Source organism: Toxotes jaculatrix, chromosome 2, assembly GCF_017976425.1.
Source record: "Toxotes jaculatrix isolate fToxJac2 chromosome 2, fToxJac2.pri, whole genome shotgun sequence".
NCBI classification, from domain to species: Eukaryota; Metazoa; Chordata; class Actinopteri; family Toxotidae; genus Toxotes; species Toxotes jaculatrix.
This window is the reverse complement of record NC_054395.1, coordinates 2,619,201-2,626,700: the sequence shown is the minus strand read 5'-3', so window position 1 is coordinate 2,626,700 and position 7,500 is coordinate 2,619,201. Positions and strand designations below refer to the sequence as shown.

Here is a 7,500-nt window from a genome sequence, read left to right as displayed (position 1 = left end):
TTATCCAACACCGGCTCAGACACACAGTGATCTAGGGATGGCGTTTTGCTTCATTCTCAAAGATGGGGATAAAAGGCTTACAGCACCTGGTATTCCCAGGCGGTCTCCCATCCAAGTACTAACCAGGCCCTACCCTGCTTAGCTTTCGAGATCAGACGAGATCTGGCGTGCTCAGGGTGGTATGGCCGTAAGCAACAGCAAACCCTATAAACAGGCTCTTTATACATGCTAAAACGCCACAAACAAATCCAATGTTGAATAGAGACATTGATTATCTGGATTTCTCCACAAATCCAAGCACAAGAAGCCACGAAAAATGAGCTTTTCCACCTAACAAGAATTTTCTGACTACTCATCATCTGATAAAGTTTCTTACTATCTTTGATTACCTACAAGTCCATTTTTATCCAACACCGGCTCAGACACACAGTGATCTAGGGATGGTGTTTCTCAAAGATGGGGATAAAAGGCTTACAGCACCTGGTATTCCCAGGCGGTCTCCCATCCAAGTACTAACCAGGCCCTACCCTGCTTAGTTTCCGAGATCAGACGAGATCGGGCGTGCTCAGGGTGGTATGGCCGTAAGCAACAGCAAACCCTATAAACAGGCTCTTTATACATGCTAAAACGCCACGAAGAAATCCAATGTTGAATAGGGACATTGATCATCTGGATTTCTCCACAAATCCAAGCACAAGAAGCCACGAAAAATGAGCTTTTCCACCTAACAAGAATTTTCTGACTACTCATCATCTGATAAAGTTTCTTACTATCTTTGATTACCTACAAGTCCATTTTTATCCAACACCGGCTCAGACACACAGTGATCTAGGGATGGTGTTTCTCAAAGATGGGGATAAAAGGCTTACAGCACCTGGTATTCCCAGGCGGTCTCCCATCCAAGTACTAACCAGGCCCTACCCTGCTTAGTTTCCGAGATCAGACGAGATCGGGCGTGCTCAGGGTGGTATGGCCGTAAGCAACAGCAAACCCTATAAACAGGCTCTTTATACATGCTAAAACGCCACGAAGAAATCCAATGTTGAATAGGGACATTGATCATCTGGATTTCTCCACAAATCCAAGCACAAGAAGCCACGAAAAATGAGCTTTTCCACCTAACAAGAATTTTCTGACTACTCATCATCTGATAAAGTTTCTTACTATCTTTGATTACCTACAAGTCCATTTTTATCCAACACCGGCTCAGACACACAGTGATCTAGGGATGGTGTTTCTCAAAGATGGGGATAAAAGGCTTACAGCACCTGGTATTCCCAGGCGGTCTCCCATCCAAGTACTAACCAGGCCCTACCCTGCTTAGCTTCCGAGATCAGACGAGATCGGGCGTGCTCAGGGTGGTATGGCCGTAAGCAACAGCAAACCCTATAAACAGGCTCTTTATACATGCTAAAACGCCACGAAGAAATCCAATGTTGAATAGGGACATTGATCATCTGGATTTCTCCACAAATCCAAGCACAAGAAGCCACGAAAAATGAGCTTTTCCACCTAACAAGAATTTTCTGACTACTCATCATCTGATAAAGTTTCTTACTATCTTTGATTACCTACAAGTCCATTTTTATCCAACACCGGCTCAGACACACAGTGATCTAGGGATGGTGTTTCTCAAAGATGGGGATAAAAGGCTTACAGCACCTGGTATTCCCAGGCGGTCTCCCATCCAAGTACTAACCAGGCCCTACCCTGCTTAGTTTCCGAGATCAGACGAGATCGGGCGTGCTCAGGGTGGTATGGCCGTAAGCAACAGCAAACCCTATAAACAGGCTCTTTATACATGCTAAAACGCCACGAAGAAATCCAATGTTGAATAGGGACATTGATCATCTGGATTTCTCCACAAATCCAAGCACAAGAAGCCACGAAAAATGAGCTTTTCCACCTAACAAGAATTTTCTGACTACTCATCATCTGATAAAGTTTCTTACTATCTTTGATTACCTACAAGTCCACTTTTATCCAACACCGGCTCAGACACACAGTGATCTAGGGATGGCGTTTTGCTTCATTCTCAAAGATGGGGATAAAAGGCTTACAGCACCTGGTATTCCCAGGCGGTCTCCCATCCAAGTACTAACCAGGCCCTACCCTGCTTAGTTTCCGAGATCAGACGAGATCGGGCGTGCTCAGGGTGGTATGGCCGTAAGCAACAGCAAACCCTATAAACAGGCTCTTTATACATGCTAAAACGCCACAAACAAATCCAATGTTGAATAGGGACATTGATCATCTGGACTTCTCCACAAATCCAAGCACAAGAAGCCACGAAAAATGAGCTTTTCCACCTAACAAGAATTTTCTGACTACTCATCATCTGATAAAGTTTCTTACTATCTTTGATTACCTACAAGTCCATTTTTATCCAACACCGGCTCAGACACACAGTGATCTAGGGATGGTGTTTCTCAAAGATGGGGATAAAAGGCTTACAGCACCTGGTATTCCCAGGCGGTCTCCCATCCAAGTACTAACCAGGCCCTACCCTGCTTAGCTTCCGAGATCAGACGAGATCGGGCGTGCTCAGGGTGGTATGGCCGTAAGCAACAGCAATCCCTATAAACAGGCTCTTTATACATGCTAAAACGCCACGAAGAAATCCAATGTTGAATAGGGACATTGATCATCTGGATTTCTCCACAAATCCAAGCACAAGAAGCCACGAAAAATGAGCTTTTCCACCTAACAAGAATTTTCTGACTACTCATCATCTGATAAAGTTTCTTACTATCTTTGATTACCTACAAGTCCATTTTTATCCAACACCGGCTCAGACACACAGTGATCTAGGGATGGTGTTTCTCAAAGATGGGGATAAAAGGATACAGCACCTGGTATTCCCAGGCGGTCTCCCATCCAAGTACTAACCAGGTCCTACCCTGCTTAGTTTCCGAGATCAGACGAGATCGGGCGTGCTCAGGGTGGTATGGCCGTAAGCAACAGCAAACCCTATAAACAGGCTCTTTATACATGCTAAAACGCCACAAACAAATCCAATGTTGAATAGGGACATTGATCATCTGGATTTCTCCACAAATCCAAGCACAAGAAGCCACGAAAAATGAGCTTTTCCACCTAACAAGAATTTTCTGACTACTCATCATCTGATAAAGTTTCTTACTATCTTTGATTACCTACAAGTCCATTTTTATCCAACACCGGCTCAGACACACAGTGATCTAGGGATGGTGTTTCTCAAAGATGGGGATAAAAGGCTTACAGCACCTGGTATTCCCAGGCGGTCTCCCATCCAAGTACTAACCAGGCCCTACCCTGCTTCGTTTCCGAGATCAGACGAGATCGGGCGTGCTCAGGGTGGTATGGCCGTAAGCAACAGCAAACCCTATAAACAGGCTCTTTATACATGCTAAAACGCCACGAAGAAATCCAATGTTGAATAGGGACATTGATCATCTGGATTTCTCCACAAATCCAAGCACAAGAAGCCACGAAAAATGAGCTTTTCCACCTAACAAGAATTTTCTGACTACTCATCATCTGATAAAGTTTCTTACTATCTTTGATTACCTACAAGTCCATTTTTATCCAACACCGGCTCAGACACACAGTGATCTAGGGATGGTGTTTCTCAAAGATGGGGATAAAAGGCTTACAGCACCTGGTATTCCCAGGCGGTCTCCCATCCAAGTACTAACCAGGCCCTACCCTGCTTAGCTTCCGAGATCAGACGAGATCGGGCGTGCTCAGGGTGGTATGGCCGTAAGCAACAGCAAACCCTATAAACAGGCTCTTTATACATGCTAAAACGCCACGAAGAAATCCAATGTTGAATAGGGACATTGATCATCTGGATTTCTCCACAAATCCAAGCACAAGAAGCCACGAAAAATGAGCTTTTCCACCTAACAAGAATTTTCTGACTACTCATCATCTGATAAAGTTTCTTACTATCTTTGATTACCTACAAGTCCATTTTTATCCAACACCGGCTCAGACACACAGTGATCTAGGGATGGTGTTTCTCAAAGATGGGGATAAAAGGCTTACAGCACCTGGTATTCCCAGGCGGTCTCCCATCCAAGTACTAACCAGGCCCTACCCTGCTTAGCTTCCGAGATCAAACGAGATCGGGCGTGCTCAGGGTGGTATGGCCGTAAGCAACAGCAAACCCTATAAACAGGCTCTTTATACATGCTAAAACGCCACAAACAAATCCAATGTTGAATAGAGACATTGATCATCTGGATTTCTCCACAAATCCAAGCACAAGAAGCCACGAAAAATGAGCTTTTCCACCTAACAAGAATTTTCTGACTACTCATCATCTGATAAAGTTTCTTACTATCTTTGATTACCTACAAGTCCATTTTTATCCAACACCGGCTCAGACACACAGTGATCTAGGGATGGTGTTTCTCAAAGATGGGGATAAAAGGCTTACAGCACCTGTTATTCCCAGGCGGTCTCCCATCCAAGTACTAACCAGGCCCTACCCTGCTTAGCTTCCGAGATCAGACGAGATCGGGCGTGCTCAGGGTGGTATGGCCGTAAGCTACAGCAAACCCTATAAACAGGCTCTTTATACATGCTAAAACGCCACGAAGAAATCCAATGTTGAATAGGGACATTGATCATCTGGATTTCTCCACAAATCCAAGCACAAGAAGCCACGAAAAATGAGCTTTTCCACCTAACAAGAATTTTCTGACTACTCATCATCTGATAAAGTTTCTTACTATCTTTGATTACCTACAAGTCCATTTTTATCCAACACCGGCTCAGACACACAGTGATCTAGGGATGGTGTTTCTCAAAGATGGGGATAAAAGGCTTACAGCACCTGTTATTCCCAGGCGGTCTCCCATCCAAGTACTAACCAGGCCCTACCCTGCTTAGCTTCCGAGATCAGACGAGATCGGGCGTGCTCAGGGTGGTATGGCCGTAAGCTACAGCAAACCCTATAAACAGGCTCTTTATACATGCTAAAACGCCACGAAGAAATCCAATGTTGAATAGGGACATTGATCATCTGGATTTCTCCACAAATCCAAGCACAAGAAGCCACGAAAAATGAGCTTTTCCACCTAACAAGAATTTTCTGACTACTCATCATCTGATAAAGTTTCTTACTATCTTTGATTACCTACAAGTCCATTTTTATCCAACACCGGCTCAGACACACAGTGATCTAGGGATGGTGTTTCTCAAAGATGGGGATAAAAGGCTTACAGCACCTGGTATTCCCAGGCGGTCTCCCATCCAAGTACTAACCAGGCCCTACCCTGCTTAGTTTCCGAGATCAGACGAGATCGGGCGTGCTCAGGGTGGTATGGCCGTAAGCAACAGCAAACCCTATAAACAGGCTCTTTATACATGCTAAAACGCCACGAAGAAATCCAATGTTGAATAGGGACATTGATCATCTGGATTTCTCCACAAATCCAAGCACAAGAAGCCACGAAAAATGAGCTTTTCCACCTAACAAGAATTTTCTGACTACTCATCATCTGATAAAGTTTCTTACTATCTTTGATTACCTACAAGTCCATTTTTATCCAACACCGGCTCAGACACACAGTGATCTAGGGATGGCGTTTTGCTTCATTCTCAAAGATGGGGATAAAAGGCTTACAGCACCTGGTATTCCCAGGCGGTCTCCCATCCAAGTACTAACCAGGCCCTACCCTGCTTAGCTTCCGAGATCAGACGAGATCGGGCGTGCTCAGGGTGGTATGGCCGTAAGCAACAGCAAACCCTATAAACAGGCTCTTTATACATGCTAAAACGCCACAAACAAATCCAATGTTGAATAGGGACATTGATCATCTGGACTTCTCCACAAATCCAAGCACAAGAAGCCACGAAAAATGAGCTTTTCCACCTAACAAGAATTTTCTGACTACTCATCATCTGATAAAGTTTCTTACTATCTTTGATTACCTACAAGTCCATTTTTATCCAACACCGGCTCAGACACACAGTGATCTAGGGATGGTGTTTCTCAAAGATGGGGATAAAAGGCTTACAGCACCTGGTATTCCCAGGCGGTCTCCCATCCAAGTACTAACCAGGCCCTACCCTGCTTAGTTTCCGAGATCAGACGAGATCGGGCGTGCTCAGGGTGGTATAGCCGTAAGCAACAGCAAACCCTATAAACAGGCTCTTTATACATGCTAAAACGCCACGAAGAAATCCAATGTTGAATAGGGACATTGATCATCTGGATTTCTCCACAAATCCAAGCACAAGAAGCCACGAAAAATGAGCTTTTCCACCTAACAAGAATTTTCTGACTACTCATCATCTGATAAAGTTTCTTACTATCTTTGATTACCTACAAGTCCATTTTTATCCAACACCGGCTCAGACACACAGTGATCTAGGGATGGCGTTTTGCTTCATTCTCAAAGATGGGGATAAAAGGCTTACAGCACCTGGTATTCCCAGGCGGTCTCCCATCCAAGTACTAACCAGGCCCTACCCTGCTTAGCTTCCGAGATCAGACGAGATCGGGCGTGCTCAGGGTGGTATGGCCGTAAGCAACAGCAAACCCTATAAACAGGCTCTTTATACATGCTAAAACGCCACAAACAAATCCAATGTTGAATAGGGACATTGATCATCTGGACTTCTCCACAAATCCAAGCACAAGAAGCCACGAAAAATGAGCTTTTCCACCTAACAAGAATTTTCTGACTACTCATCATCTGATAAAGTTTCTTACTATCTTTGATTACCTACAAGTCCATTTTTATCCAACACCGGCTCAGACACACAGTGATCTAGGGATGGTGTTTCTCAAAGATGGGGATAAAAGGCTTACAGCACCTGGTATTCCCAGGCGGTCTCCCATCCAAGTACTAACCAGGCCCTACCCTGCTTAGTTTCCGAGATCAGACGAGATCGGGCGTGCTCAGGGTGGTATGGCCGTAAGCAACAGCAAACCCTATAAACAGGCTCTTTATACATGCTAAAACGCCACAAACAAATCCAATGTTGAATAGGGACATTGATCATCTGGATTTCTCCACAAATCCAAGCACAAGAAGCCACGAAAAATGAGCTTTTCCACCTAACAAGAATTTTCTGACTACTCATCATCTGATAAAGTTTCTTACTATCTTTGATTACCTACAAGTCCATTTTTATCCAACACCGGCTCAGACACACAGTGATCTAGGGATGGCGTTTTGCTTCATTCTCAAAGATGGGGATAAAAGGCTTACAGCACCTGGTATTCCCAGGCGGTCTCCCATTCAAGTACTAACCAGGCCCTACCCTGCTTAGCTTCCGAGATCAGACGAGATCGGGCGTGCTCAGGGTGGTATGGCCGTAAGCAACAGCAAACCCTATAAACAGGCTCTTTATACATGCTAAAACGCCACAAACAAATCCAATGTTGAATAGGGACATTGATCATCTGGACTTCTCCACAAATCCAAGCACAAGAAGCCACGAAAAATGAGCTTTTCCACCTAACAAGAATTTTCTGACTACTCATCATCTGATAAAGTTTCT

At 44.4% G+C, this 7,500-nt stretch overlaps 19 non-coding genes across 19 annotated transcripts; all 19 read right to left on the bottom strand.

Annotated features, from left to right (window-relative positions):
* Window positions 1-74: 74 nt before the first annotated feature.
* Window positions 75-193, bottom strand: LOC121176245. Its single transcript, XR_005892930.1, has one exon. It is a non-coding gene; the product is annotated as a 5S ribosomal RNA (ribosomal RNA).
* Window positions 194-468: 275 nt separating this feature from the next.
* On the bottom strand, window positions 469-587 carry LOC121201441. The gene has a single exon (XR_005896658.1). It is a non-coding gene; the product is annotated as a 5S ribosomal RNA (ribosomal RNA).
* A 275-nt stretch (window positions 588-862) lies between these two features.
* Window positions 863-981, bottom strand: LOC121201436. Its single transcript, XR_005896657.1, has one exon. It is a non-coding gene; the product is annotated as a 5S ribosomal RNA (ribosomal RNA).
* Window positions 982-1,256: 275 nt separating this feature from the next.
* On the bottom strand, window positions 1,257-1,375 carry LOC121177678. The gene has a single exon (XR_005893317.1). It is a non-coding gene; the product is annotated as a 5S ribosomal RNA (ribosomal RNA).
* Window positions 1,376-1,650: 275 nt separating this feature from the next.
* LOC121201427 lies at window positions 1,651-1,769 on the bottom strand. The gene has a single exon (XR_005896654.1). It is a non-coding gene; the product is annotated as a 5S ribosomal RNA (ribosomal RNA).
* A 284-nt stretch (window positions 1,770-2,053) lies between these two features.
* LOC121201420 lies at window positions 2,054-2,172 on the bottom strand. The gene has a single exon (XR_005896653.1). It is a non-coding gene; the product is annotated as a 5S ribosomal RNA (ribosomal RNA).
* A 275-nt stretch (window positions 2,173-2,447) lies between these two features.
* Window positions 2,448-2,566, bottom strand: LOC121177674. The gene has a single exon (XR_005893315.1). It is a non-coding gene; the product is annotated as a 5S ribosomal RNA (ribosomal RNA).
* A 274-nt stretch (window positions 2,567-2,840) lies between these two features.
* On the bottom strand, window positions 2,841-2,959 carry LOC121177014. Its single transcript, XR_005893149.1, has one exon. It is a non-coding gene; the product is annotated as a 5S ribosomal RNA (ribosomal RNA).
* Window positions 2,960-3,234: 275 nt separating this feature from the next.
* LOC121176013 lies at window positions 3,235-3,353 on the bottom strand. The gene has a single exon (XR_005892861.1). It is a non-coding gene; the product is annotated as a 5S ribosomal RNA (ribosomal RNA).
* Window positions 3,354-3,628: 275 nt separating this feature from the next.
* LOC121177668 lies at window positions 3,629-3,747 on the bottom strand. Its single transcript, XR_005893314.1, has one exon. It is a non-coding gene; the product is annotated as a 5S ribosomal RNA (ribosomal RNA).
* Window positions 3,748-4,022: 275 nt separating this feature from the next.
* On the bottom strand, window positions 4,023-4,141 carry LOC121178405. Its single transcript, XR_005893635.1, has one exon. It is a non-coding gene; the product is annotated as a 5S ribosomal RNA (ribosomal RNA).
* Window positions 4,142-4,416: 275 nt separating this feature from the next.
* LOC121178487 lies at window positions 4,417-4,535 on the bottom strand. Its single transcript, XR_005893713.1, has one exon. It is a non-coding gene; the product is annotated as a 5S ribosomal RNA (ribosomal RNA).
* A 275-nt stretch (window positions 4,536-4,810) lies between these two features.
* On the bottom strand, window positions 4,811-4,929 carry LOC121178486. The gene has a single exon (XR_005893712.1). It is a non-coding gene; the product is annotated as a 5S ribosomal RNA (ribosomal RNA).
* Window positions 4,930-5,204: 275 nt separating this feature from the next.
* LOC121201413 lies at window positions 5,205-5,323 on the bottom strand. The gene has a single exon (XR_005896652.1). It is a non-coding gene; the product is annotated as a 5S ribosomal RNA (ribosomal RNA).
* Window positions 5,324-5,607: 284 nt separating this feature from the next.
* On the bottom strand, window positions 5,608-5,726 carry LOC121177663. Its single transcript, XR_005893313.1, has one exon. It is a non-coding gene; the product is annotated as a 5S ribosomal RNA (ribosomal RNA).
* Window positions 5,727-6,001: 275 nt separating this feature from the next.
* On the bottom strand, window positions 6,002-6,120 carry LOC121175962. Its single transcript, XR_005892839.1, has one exon. It is a non-coding gene; the product is annotated as a 5S ribosomal RNA (ribosomal RNA).
* Window positions 6,121-6,404: 284 nt separating this feature from the next.
* Window positions 6,405-6,523, bottom strand: LOC121177656. The gene has a single exon (XR_005893312.1). It is a non-coding gene; the product is annotated as a 5S ribosomal RNA (ribosomal RNA).
* A 275-nt stretch (window positions 6,524-6,798) lies between these two features.
* On the bottom strand, window positions 6,799-6,917 carry LOC121201406. Its single transcript, XR_005896651.1, has one exon. It is a non-coding gene; the product is annotated as a 5S ribosomal RNA (ribosomal RNA).
* A 284-nt stretch (window positions 6,918-7,201) lies between these two features.
* On the bottom strand, window positions 7,202-7,320 carry LOC121178452. The gene has a single exon (XR_005893680.1). It is a non-coding gene; the product is annotated as a 5S ribosomal RNA (ribosomal RNA).
* Between the last annotated feature and the right edge of the window lie 180 nt (window positions 7,321-7,500).